Source organism: Diadema antillarum, unplaced genomic scaffold, assembly GCF_040938485.1.
Source record: "Diadema antillarum isolate AM-2024a unplaced genomic scaffold, OU_Dant_1.0 seq00001475_RagTag, whole genome shotgun sequence".
In the NCBI taxonomy this organism is placed as follows: domain Eukaryota; kingdom Metazoa; phylum Echinodermata; class Echinoidea; order Diadematoida; family Diadematidae; genus Diadema; species Diadema antillarum.
Window position 1 is genome coordinate 41568 of NW_027272214.1, and position 14004 is coordinate 55571.

Below are 14004 nucleotides of genomic sequence, written 5' to 3' on the forward strand. Positions count from 1 at the left end.
GGTCATCTATCTCAGCCAATAGGAAAGCCATCTTGTAGCACACAGTACTTTTAAGTGTGGCCTACAGTGATAACACTCAGTCTTGTCTGCCCATAGCTACAGCAAGTAGCTGACTGACAACACAACACAACCTATGTCTAGCATGAAATACAGACTTTAAATCACGGTAGTGGCACTAAAAACATCTATAACTTTGCATACACAGAGAGTAATACCGTGGTACTGGCTATGTTATCATTTCTAATTCATGCAGATTATAGACCCATTTGAATGCCTCAAACACAAACAAAACATATGATGTGATAAAACACTCCACCCAAACAACAGATTTTGTGAAAAAAACTTTGCCGATCATATTGCCACTTGGCCCAGGCTTGTTCTTGTTTGAGGGTCAGTGATGTGGACGGACATACATTGTAATAACTCCACATCACAACGGTGAAGGAAGTGCATAAAGGATGTAAGTGAGCTCGCTGCCCAGTAGAATAAGGCAAATTGCTCCAAAAATCTGGTGTGGATCAGATGGGCCTATGCAAATAAGTGTCTCTTGTGTGAGCTTTCTTTGGACTGGAGACCAATACGCAGCCTACACATCATAAGCCTGATATTAAGGCTGAGAAGCAAAAGGGTGCTATTGCAGTTTTGGGGGTACTGAGTTATTGGTAACACGTCGTAGAGCTTGATCTCCTTTATATCATGGTGTCAATTTTAAATCATTTTCATTTTCAGTGGAATGTTGAGAATCAATACCACCAGGGCACTATTTTACTTGATATTCAGAACAATGCTTATGAATCTATTCATTTTTCATTAAGTGAACATTTCATTAAATGAAAATTGATTATTTTGTATTTATTTATGCTCAAATCTTAGATTGCGATAGCGCCTTTCTGGCTCTCAGCTAATGATATGAAAATCTCCCTTAACCATGATATGAGCCCAGACCATGTGGTAATATGAATGGGACATGAGAGCAATCAACACAAGCACTGCAAAGCCGACATCGTACGATGCTTTTTGTTACTCACCGTAGTCGTGATTTGGTGTGATTGGCGGGGCGGGGCATGAGTACAATGGTGGTAGGGGGCGTGGCCGTGATGAGTGGGAGTGGTCGCCGCAAGATGGGGATTGGGGTGGCGGAGGATGTCATGTGATTGGCCAAGTGGCATGAGTGATGGGTGGAGGATGAATAAAATTTGGCCCATGTTTGTGGTAGGAATAACAGAAGATGAAAAAACCAAGAACAAAATGTATTACAATACATCAATAATGTGTTGTCCGAATTACTGTATGACTTAACTAACACAATAATATACAATGGCAACAAAATGTTAAGTACAGCTCAAGTTTCTATGAGATGTGTAAATTCCACTCATATAACTTTGGCTGGCTATGTCTTCCATGCAAATTCATCTGTCCTGTTTGAAAAAATATGGTTTCTAAAAACCTGAACAAGTAACCCCCCCCCCAAAAAAAAAAAAAAAAAATCTGAACTTTTCACGGTATATCATATTTTTATCATTTAACTACAAAGCTATTAACATGCTTACAGTGATAAGAATACTGACGCCATGCTCACAACAGTTCACTTCTTGGAGGAGCCAACAACATTCATTCAATAAAAGCTTAAATAAAAGCGTGCTTCATGGGATTTTTTTCTACAGGAAATTATCTGTTTAAAAAGGCAGATAAAATCTGTTGTCTGTTCCTAGGCTATGGAGCAGAAATACCACATAGGAATGTCTGGTCTGTATCATTTGCTCAAGATCTGTGAGCGGATTTAACATCTAATCTTCATTTTTGTTCATGATCTTGTTTCTCTCTTTTGAATGCAGTCAGATAGCAATCCTGTTGCCATGGTAACCCACCTCAGCGGAGAATCCCTCGACGAGGATGGCGACGAGGAGGTTGAAGAGGACGTAGTTACCAAAGGTCATGAGGGCGATGAAGTAGAGGGCAGCCCAGGGGGTGGTCCGTGACATCCCGTTGTAGAGAACCACATTCCAATCCTCTTGGGTAAGGATCTATAGAAAGATTTTTTTTTGGGTGGTGGTGGGGGGGGGGGGGGAGGGGAGCAGATTGTTATAGTTGATTGATCAGTGGTCGGTTGGGAAATGGGGAAGGGCAGGTGAGGGGTAAGAGGAAGAGGGAGGGGGAGGTTGTTAAGAAGGTGTAGAAGTGCGAGAGAGAGAGAGAGTGAGAAGAAAATATGCTCACATACTATATAAACTAACCTTTATCATATTACCATGATATGAGACACATTTTTTTTAAATTCTAGACAGTATGACTCCATATGAAACAGTATACCATGACATATTACATATTAACAAGCAAAGCATATATTGATGGTTTATTGTAAATTACTTTATAACAAAATACCTGCCATTCTTCATATACATGAATCTCACTGAATCAATTTTGGTTAATATCTGAAACATCATCTAATTTGACAGAAAGGAGTCCTTGTATATACATTTTGCCAAGACTCCCTCCTCCCCCCTACCCCCTCCAAATCAGAAGGGGACAAGTGTCAGATGTCAGAGGTACTCTACCTGGAATACGGTGACGACAGCCCAAAGGAGAGAATCAAAGTTTTTCCTGTCACAGATGCGCTCCCCATCCTCGTAGTTACAAAATTTGCATCCAAAAATGTGCATACCAAGAATACTGCAAAGAAAAAAAAAATGATAAAAAAAATGATGATAAATGCGATAATTAGACACTAAAAGAATAATAAGTGATCACTCAAATATGATTAGGATACACTCTCATTCCAACCATCGCTGCATACCGACTCCTCCTGCTCACACAAATTAAAAAAGACACTCAGATAAAATTGATGAAGCTTTCCGAAACCATTGTATACAAGAAATATCATTATCCAAATTGCAATGCTAATTAGAGCATGTGCTACTTCATCAAGCCAAAATGTAGGACTATCAGAGGGGACCCTAAGGAAGAGAGGTTTTAAAGGGGCATTCCAGATGATCTTCATAATTTCACATCATGTCGTACATAAATTGACAGCTCCATGTAAAGATTTGTAGAATTTATTGTGGTCCTTGAGCAAAGAAACCAATACTCTAAAAAATCTTAAACAAATTACACTGAACAGTGTTGATGACATACATGTAGGAGCTTCACATTTTTCAGAAATGTACACGTAGCAGTGTAATTCCATTGCAATACCACTTGCTTAACAAGTTCACCTGTGCCGAATGTACGCATGCCTCCTTCTTTTGTCCTGCTTCCTTGAGCCCCAACTCACGCATTCTTATGGTGAGGCTGCTATGTCATCATCCTTGTTCATTGCAATTTGTTATAAATTTTGAAAACATTCTAATTCCTCAACCCAATCACTATGAATTCTGAAACTCTGTAGTCGGTATAACTACACTATAGTTGTTCAAATGTAAAAGTCTGAAAATCATCCGGAGGTCTCCTTTAAGTGTGTGAATTATCACATACTTCCGGTATCCACTCAATCCACCAGCAATAATTCTATCCTTTCAATCCTCTTTGACAACTTGGTTATTTTTTTCCAGAGAAAAAGCAATTAGTAAATTGAACTCCAGTCAGGAAATTCCATGGCATGACGCTCATAAAAAGAGAATGTCCATATATCACACAGACACACACCTCCCTTTTAAGAAACTTACAACATGTAGTTTCTTTGCGTTCATTTTTCTCTTGCAATTTAGCCTCTTTAGAACTAGGAACAATTATTTGTATTCATAATTGCTTCAATACCAGGATACGTGCTGAATTACCAACTCACCAAAAACGATATGATTATTCCGTATCTGATCGTTATGTCATACATTTGCTTGGTTTTTCTTGTTACAAAAACAGGCAAACATTGATCTACAAAGTAAAATATTCAAATCATGATACTGTGTATGCCATATATTTAGTGAGTTTAATTTTCACAAATCTGGACTCCCGAAAAATTTTGCAAGTGGTTAAATAGGCAATCATGGATTACAGTAATGAATAGAGAAAAGTATGCATATATGTTGCATTCTTGTCTTAATCTGATTTAATATCTGTGTGTGCTTATACATTTGGGAGTAGCATTCCACTTGCAAAATTTGCGAACCCCCCCCCCAAAAAAAAAAAAAAAAAAATTAAATGGTGTATACAGTATTGTAGTGAAACATGAAATCATTGCAAATGAGCACCACTGGTACAAGTGGGGGTAGCACAGTGGCGGATCAAGAGGGGCGTGCACCGGGCGTGCACCGGGCGTGCACCCCCTCTTTATTTTTTGTTGAAACAAAAGAAATAAAAAGAAAAATGGGGGGGGGGGGGAAGGTGCATGTGCCTCCCTTTCATTTTGTAAAGGCACCCCCCTTTACAGAATTCCTGGATCTGCCCCTGTCACATAGAGCCCTGACTACTCCCTCATTTTGAATCAGTTCTAGTCACAAGGAGTAGAGTACTTTAACATCTACCCTAGACTAGCCATGTCTGATTAGAATCACACTCTATCACACACTTCAGCAAATCACTCGCTTTACGTCAAAGAGCAGTCAGACGTCAACAAAACCCCTCTAGGGGCAAATGCACTGTTTTACATTCAAGGGAATTATGATTTGTAAAAGGTATTATCAGCTATGATTTACATTAAAATATGTATGAGTGTCAAACTGAACTTGAGAAAATTTGTGCCTGAGGATGATCTGTCTGTAATGTATTGTGCTTTCCTGTGATGTCCAAGAGTGCTTTTATTCTTACCTCAATTGATTTGACAGAAACTGTGTTGTAACCATTGAAGCTGAAGGTATGGAAAATTAATGTATGAATATAACGAATGCCAAGAGAAAATCCTTGTCGCTCTCATTTTATGAGGCAGCATTAAACAATTCTATAATTGCAGTTTCCATGGCAACAGCTGAGTGATTACCAAGCAATGGCAAGTATCTTAGTTGTGGAGGTTAAATATGATTCTCTGTCTAAGTGAAGTAGGGTCCTAGGGAATACATAATTTGACAGTAGTATTTTATGATTTACCACATTGGGATCACCATTGTAAAATCCAATTGACATTGTAGGTTAACATACTATGCATGGGACTGACAGACTTTAACGGTAAAACATAGTTTCCATATGCTTGCAGAAACTGTAAGTTTTTGCTCTAAAATGGACACATAAGCATAAGAAATGTGTGAAACGTTAACACAATTTCAGTTTGGTAATGACGAAAATGCAATGTGAAATATTAGCCAAAACAGTATGCCAACAGTATTGCAATCTCAGAGCATATTCAGATCGTGGTTGGTATGTAATGTTACATAATCACAGGAGTTAAGTTGTGTCCTACAAATGAAACTATTTAACACTTTTGATCTCAAAATTCTCCAAAGCAACTCATTATACTCAAATTGCATCAGCCAGACAGAGTACTATGATATTTGTTACAGTGATCACATCTTCTTGTGTTTTGATTATGAATACACCTTTTTTTTGTACATACATCATTGAGTTCAAAAATTTCCTTGGTAAACCCTTTTGTTATACTGCAAGTACATCCCAAATTGTGGAAGATGATGAATTTTGAGCCCTTCTGAAAACTATGTTTCAGCTTTAATTTGCATCTTCTCATATCACTGACCACTGCAGCAATATATAAAGTATGCCGTCAAAGAAGCGTGCATGCCAGCCTTCTCAAATGTTGATTTCAATTTGTTTATCGACAAGATGAAAAAATAACAGGAATGTCAGTATCTATTAAAAAGAAAGACTGATGCTAGTGAGTTTCTCTTGCAAACAATTTCCATTATCACTACAGGTTTTAATCATCCAAAAGGAGACAATGTTTATGCATGATCACAAATCATTGCACATGCAGTCATGTGATCATTTCATCCTAATGAGTAAAGGTCACCAAAGCCGCAACTCATTCTGCATATTGGTCTCTCATAGTCCCCCCACCCCCCCCCCCCCCCCCCGACATTCTTGACTATTTTTCCCGTTTATGAAACGCTAATTTTCTGGGGAGACATTTTGCGTCATGCAGAGGCTCATGGCTGCCAAGCATATCATGGGTGAACATTTGCGGACATTTCAGTGTTCTAGTTCCTGAGACAATAGAATCAAGACGTCGAGTGCAGACACTCGGGATGCACAAAATGGGTTCTAGCCTTCCTTCCGGGCATTTCTTGTCATTCTATTTTACTCTCACATCTGCCTTTTTTTTCAGCTAGAACTTTCATTTACACAGAACAGGAACTATAATGGGGAATATTGTTGAACAAATACTGTGGTAATTTAGTAAAGTGGCTCCAGAGAAAGCTATGCTAGTGTTATATTCATGGTCATTTATAGGTCTCATAAACATGAGACTGACCCAACCTCAGGATTACACCAAGTGATATTCTCATTCAAAAATTCACAAAATTTTCGACCCAGTTGGTGGCTTTCACCATAAATTAGCATTTGAGAATGTCTCAAGATTTCTGCCTCAGGTGCAAAATGTATAACAGAGAGAAAACAGGAGAGATTAAGTTGGGAAATCACTAGTTCTTCATGGATTGCTGAAGCAGTCTTTTGTTTACATGTGAACTGAATGTCAAATCAACAAACAATGAAATCTCCCATTTGACTCCACTCTGAACAATTGTACTGCTTGAGGCAATTGTTTTGTTTTCCTTCTTTTATACTACACCTGCTTCTTGTTAGGCCACCATTTTTAGAATAGGAGGGGGAAAAATCCCTTCAACAAATGAGCACAAAAATGGCACAGTGGGAGAGGGTGAATGAGAGTAATCAGAAAGTACCCTTAAGCTTTCCACTTTACACACCCTTCCTATTTCTCCTTCAAACTCCCTGTTATTTTTCTGCGGCTCTCCGCTAACACGATCCATCAATTTTGTTATTTTAGTTTCGAGCATTTCATTCAGTCTTCCGATTCTTTTGCCTCTACCTTTAGAGACGTTTATAAAGTCACATTCTATTCTCTCCATCACAGTCAGTAGCACTCGCTGACAGCAGCTGTTTGATAAGGACTAAGACAACCTAACATAACCCAATCAATTAAGTTTGGAAAGCAATTTTTTGCTTGGCCAAGCCCTTGGGTGGGGTGGGGAGTGAGTGAGCATAGAAAGGAGGGGGGAAGAGAGGGAGGCGTGGATCAGGATTGGGGGATGGGGGGGGGGGGGGGGTGAGTGAGTATAGAAAGGGGGGGGGAGAAGGAGGGGCAGATCAGAATAGGGGGACTGGTCTGATTGCAAGGGGTGAAATGTGCTGGGTATAGCAAGACTGGGTGGTGTATTGGGTATACTTCCAATCCTGGCATGATCTAATGCCATAGACAATTTACCTTCTTTCCAGCATACATTACAGACATCGCGTAAACGAAAGCGGACGGACGAACGTACGGACGTACGTACAGACGTACGTACGGACGTACGGACGGACGGACGGACAACCCGAAAACATAATGCCTCCGGCACCACTTTGTGGCGGAGGCATAAAAATGTAACCTTAGCAATAGGGATTATCTTGAGGAGATCTAGACATGCTGGAAAGGTACATTGTATAACACACAGACACAGATAGAGAGACAGACAGACAGACACACACACACACACACACACACACACACACACACACACACACACAACCATACATACATACAAAATACCAAAACTACATGTTCATCAATATGCTGAACCTGTTCACTTGAATACTGCAGTTCTACCACTGTAACAAAATACACCAGAAAGTATACTCAGGGCACTGTTTGTGTAAGTCATTTAGCTTTGCACAACAAAGATGACTTACCAGATATGAAGTATGAATATGGAGAAACTTAATCAAACAATACTAGTAGCACAAAAGGACAGCATTTTGACACAATATTAGTAAACCATGCTTTATATATCTTAAATCATCCAGTTAATACTATTTTAGGAACAAGAAGTAGAAATACAATGAGACTACCTAAGTAATTGGCAATACTGGCTGCAGGTGATAATGCCACAATTACAGCTGTCGTAATAATTGTACAAATTCAATGCCCTGCCTATTCACAAAGAAGTAGTGCAGACATGTACATGGAAAAGGGCCATAAGTGTAGTGGCCGATGTCTGGCATGCCATAAAGGAACCACAGGGACCCTAAAGGCAGATATGGGAAGCTTTTCCTCGCCCAGTTTCACACAAATCCAGGGCAATACCCATAAATTGCATGCTCTGCTTGTTGGCTGGGTGTAATAGGGTGTGTAATGCCGGATGGTTCCAAACATAGAAAACTGCTGGAGAGAAAATAGGAGCAGGGCTAGGGATGGGGATGGTAAGGGGGTGGGTAGGGGGCAGTGGTGGGTAGAATCAGGGGTATTTAGGGAGAGGGGTGAGTAGGGTCAAAGGTGGATAGAGATAGGGGTGGACAGAGGTAAGGTTGGGTAGGGGGCGGAGGGGTATTTAGGAAGAGGGGTGGGTAGAGTCAGGGGTATATGTGGGGAGGGGTGAGTAGAGTCAGAGATGGATAGGTTCAGGGATGGGTATATGCAGAAAGGGGTGTGTCGAGTCAGGCGTGGGTAGGTTCAGGGGTTGGTGGAGTCAGGTGTGAGTAGGTTAACAGGTGGGTTAGGGTAGGGGTGTGTAGAATCAGGTGTGGGTAAGGGGAGGGTGGGTGAGATAGATGGGAGGAGTAAATTCTTGATTGTTTGGGACACTTTAAACTAGACAAGATTTGTCAGACAAGTAACCCAAGAACAGAATGACTACTACTTGAGCTTTCTGTAGAGTTCGTGGTATGAGTGATTCACCAGGGCTGTTATGGAAAACCCTCTTCTGTGCTTCTTTTTGTTTAATGTTGTCAAAAATAATCTCATTTACATCTAACACAGAGCATCACGGTGAAAGATAATTCCTCGAAGTCTAAAAAAAAATTAATACTTTCAAAAACAGTCCCTATGGATCTCTCTTCTTCAGTCTCTAGTTTTGAGCAGCCAGTTTTGATCACAAACTGTTTGTCCTTAAATCAAAGTTCATCAAAGTTTGAAGTCAGGGCCCTCTCAAGTCATTCCTTCAATCAATCATAGTGCCACCATTCCTTAATGAACCTACATGCATTGAACATTGCTGACATTTCTTTTTGATGTACAGTGAATATTACACAAGAAGTTCTCTGTATGTTTTTTACTCTTCTCTTATGGATTGTCATTTGGATATTTTACATAACCTCCGAGGTTACATCAACTGTGGCAAATCCAATGAATGTGTACTTCAAGCCTCCTGGCAGTAAAGCGGTTAACTTCTAATAAGATGTAGGCTGGGGAGATCACCATGAAAAAAAAAAGCTCTCTTAACTCAATTTATACTTTCTGCAGGATCTTTATCACAGAAGCAATCCTCTTTTTTTTTTTTTGCAATCAGTATCTTTTATCATTTGTTACCCGCAAATATTTTGTTACATAAGTGCGTGTCCATGCTCCAAAAGACATGCATCCTTCATCAAAATTTGATATATTGAAAATATGATTTTATATATTTCATATATATGATTTGATATATTTCACAAAATATCATATATAGTTTGATATATTTCATGATATGTCATATATGACTTGATATATTTGATATATCAGCACTTGCCCAATATTGGCATGAGCAAAAGCAGAGAGAAGATTTGGCAAGCATAGAACCAATGAAGTATGGGGTTGGCAACTATGACATTTCTTTCACAAAGTTCCAGGACCTGTTTAAGAGCATCAGGTATATCTTATATATCTTTTAAATTAAAATGACAGTGCTCTGTTTATTCTCAAAGTAAATACTATATATGCCTTACATTCTGTGGTGTTTTTAATATTGCAGTTTTTAGAAATCAACTGAAATTCACACACAAAAGAGGCCTCCCACAACACAAATGTGCTGCTTAACATCGCCAAGGTTACAAATCACCAACTTCCTTCAAAAAAAAGAGAGGATATAATACTTATTTCTTCTTCCCCCACTGTGGTTCTTGAGTGGTAATTCAAGGAAACTCAAAAGTTGTCTCACCAGTCCCAATATGCAAATTACCATGCTTGTGAAATGTATGCCATATATGGCATACAGTTTGGTTCCTCCATTAAATGCTTTTGCAAAAATGAGGGGATTTCTTTTTTCTCAAAGAAAAATTCTGAAAAATCTCTGTCCCCCATGATTTTAGCTTATCGCATATCAAACCACCATATACTGTATCACACTGTAATGTATGTTTGTTATTCTAACGTTATTATGGAAATTTGAAACAAACAGCTGTCACCATAGCAAAGTTGATTGTATGTACTCATGTTTATGGTCAATGTGACACAAAACATCATGATACTCTTACACTGCACGTACCACTGCCAGCAGTTTTTCCCCCATTTTTTTTTTTTTTACCTTACATGCTGGTTTTTAAAATCACTTTGCAAAAAAATAGTTATTTTATAAATTTTTCCCATGTAGCAGCCAACACCTTCTCAACATTCTTTTAATACCAAGAACTCGTACTGAACAGACATTTCAAAAATAGAAATGAAACAGAATTCACATGGATTACTACTTTGCTTCACCAACACCTCAAAGGTTTGATGCCCTGCAGAACATAAATTGATCGGATTATACGTTAACATTTTAACATCCTTTATAAACTTATTATTCCCTGGGTGATTGAAGTATGGTAAATACCTATTAAAGGGATGTAAAAATAGCCCTGACGGGTAGGTGCATGAAAGACACAAAGGTCTCCAGAAAGGTGATCCTTAATTTTATTTGTTTGGACCCTTACAAACCCTGTGAGCAGGAAATGCCTTCTCTGCTTATTATGGGATAAGGGCAAGATGTTGACGTAAATGCACTCACTTGATTGAGTATGTCTACATCCTTCTTCGGCATTTTCCTTTCACACCTTTTTTTCTCTCCCCCCCCCCCCCCCCCTTCTTCTTTCGTTTTCGTCTTCTTTTCCAATATTAAGGAAGGAGTTTGCCTGGCTGGCTGGCTAGTACTCTGAATGGTTAATTGAGGGGAACGGGCGTAAGCGCAGACGTGTCATTTCGGCGAGGCAATTACACCTGAATTTCGTCCACATTATGCATGGCCACCCAACAGACACAGCCCAGCCAGAGACACAGAACGTCAGACACACACAGACACACATACAAACTCAATCGTTCCATTGGGAGTTGAAATGCAATAACTCAGTGTGCTGCTAAACATGTAGAGCACAGAACTTGCCCAGATTCTTCCTCTGTTTTGGGAGGAAGTTGGGGGGGGGAGAGATCGGTTGGAGGCATTTTTTTAAAGGCTTTGTAGTCTCCCCTCATCTACATTTGACATACAACTGACAAACAGTGAATTCCTCCATTCCTCGCCCCTCCCTCCCCCCTCCCCTCCTCCCCCCCCCCCCCACACCACACACAGACAGAATACAATGACATGGCAGATACCGAATGTTTGCCCAGCAAACTCTGTCCCGCACATCCGAGCCATACTCTCCGTCACATTATCATTTCTTCCACCGTGTTGCAGCCCGACAACGAGCGAAATAATTTCGCATCCACGGGAGTCTGCATGCCTGAAACATGGTGACATGCATTAACATTGCCCGGGATAAGTCACAGTAATGTGCACAGCCCTCTCCTGAATGTGCTCTCTATCTTGAGTTCCATTAATATGTCCTTTCACGAAACCAGCACAATTACTTCAGTATGTGACATAAGGCTTTTTTATAAAGAATTTGCACGCTTCCAACAAAGTTTAGCAGGAATGGGATATATGTGTTTCTAGATGTTTATTTAAACAAGAGCTTTGCATTAAAGACCTTGCTCATACAACAGAACAATAGTATCTTCAACTAGTTTGACAATTACAAGATTTTGATCTGCAGAGATGATTATAAATCATCAAAAGATCTCAATCATACACAGTGTTACACATTAACATACCATCTACAGAAAATACCCAACTCATTGAGAAAATTATGAGACAGTCTGTGCATTCAAAATTATCCTTTCAGTGTAGACAAAGAAGTAGGATTGTCACAAAAATCAAGAGACAATAATAACACATATAATCAATTACAGTAATATTCTAGTTCATACACAGCTGTTGCCATGGCAGCTAAGATGACCACAAGATGCCTTCACTCTGCTGTGGAAGGTTGTACTGCATGAGTGCTTGATATGATTGGATGTATGTAAGCATAATTAACACTTCAAGGAGTTTTTGCCTCTGGCATGAATTGTTTCAGTGGATGAAAGCAAGTAGTGTCAGGTAAAAGGGAGTTTTCACATCAATTTCACTTGGAAAAAAATATGTTAATGTGCTATTCCTAAGCCATTACTGAGATTCCAGTATCCACCATCTTGCCTACATGTCTGCCTGTCTTCTGTGGTCCTTCTCATGTGCTGAACAAACTGAGCTCAGGAAACATTAATGCATATACACAGACAAATGCATTTTGCTTGTCCGAACTGTACTGACAAATATTCTACTCAAGCTAGAGAGATCAATCAACGTTAAAAGGAAATTGAGTCTGATCCTGTATGCCAGCGCCTTGGCAACGCGACTCACCTAAAGATGAAGATGAAGAGGGCAAGGAGGGAGAAAAACGTGGCCACGTTGTCCATGGTCCGCAGCATGACCAGGAGCTGCCTCCGGAGGGCGGGCATGAAGCGCACCAACTTGAGGATTCGCAGGAGACGGAAGGTTCGCAGGACGGACAGACCCCCACTGCCATCCTGGAGGACTTCTACCACACTGGGGAGATTAAGAGAGAAATGTGGTGGAAAGACAGAACGAAAGAGAACGTGGGAAGGGAAAGGAAAGAGGGAGAGTTAGGAAGAGGGTAAGAGGAAAGATAGATGAACAAAGAAAAAAAAAACAGAAAGAGGAAAGATAGATGAACAAAGAAAAAATAGAAAGATATAGATAGAAATACAAAGACAGTGCAAGACAAAGAGCAGAGATGAAGGGAAGGATGGAATAAGGGAATGGAAGAGGACAAAGAGGAAATAATTCAATCTCTCTCTTCAAACAAATTCCTGGTTCTGATTTCTTAATAGCATAAAGCTGGCCCAAACTAGGCTGTTTGGCAATCATCTCAGGCCTGTACCTTCACTACTTAATAAGGATTTAAAACAGCATAAGCCTTCTTTTTATATCATGGAGATATTGGACCAACTTAGTGAAAACTTCATCCAGTTCATTCACAGCAGGCCAGCAATCATTTGTTACTGGCTCTCAAGCATGTCAACCTGACAAAACAACGAACACATTTCAAGTTACACACTGCCATGAATGCGCCTGACATTGGTCAATATCATTTAATTCCAGAAATAATCAAACAAAGCAAGATTTTACCTTTTTATTTGGTTGTGTAATATTCTTTTCATGAATAGCTGGTATATGAAAAATGTTTGTTCATATCGTACAAATTAGAACAGAAAACAGACCAATATACAGAAAATAAACAATGAACAAAAAAGTATTAGATATGAACATTTGCGTATTTCATATTTCATATTATCAATATGGAAATATACAAAAGTATATACAGCTAGAGGAATGAGTAAATGCCAGTCGGTATCAAAAAGGTATATGAACTTTTACCTGACTATGACTATAAGGCCATCAAAGACATTAAATCCATTGCTGACATAGCCGATGGGTCCATAGGCTATTAGCTTTAGTAGCATCTCTAAGGCAAAGAGACTGGTGAAGATCAGGTTGCTGATCTCTATGGCTTCTGTCAGCTCCTCTGGCTGTGTATAAAGAGAAAAAAATATAATGGAGAAAAGGGATAAGAGTGGTAACAGCCTCTACTATTCATGGGCAATGAAGTGTGGTACAATGGCTGACTTTGGAATCAATTCTGCAGTGCAATTCAGCCTCCTGGTTTCCTAACATGCTGTACAGTGGCGTGAGGTACCTGGCTACCTTTTGCGTCACATTAGTTGATTATACCAACCTTTGTTTAACAAAGGATAATGAATATATGCTGTGTGCATGCTTATTCATAAGACACTGC

At 39.5% G+C, this 14004-nt stretch overlaps 1 pseudogene; it reads right to left on the reverse strand.

Moving 5' to 3' along the window:
- Positions 1 to 14004, reverse strand: part of LOC139709857 (voltage-dependent T-type calcium channel subunit alpha-1H-like) — a 58921-nt pseudogene that overhangs the window by 40195 nt on the left and 4722 nt on the right.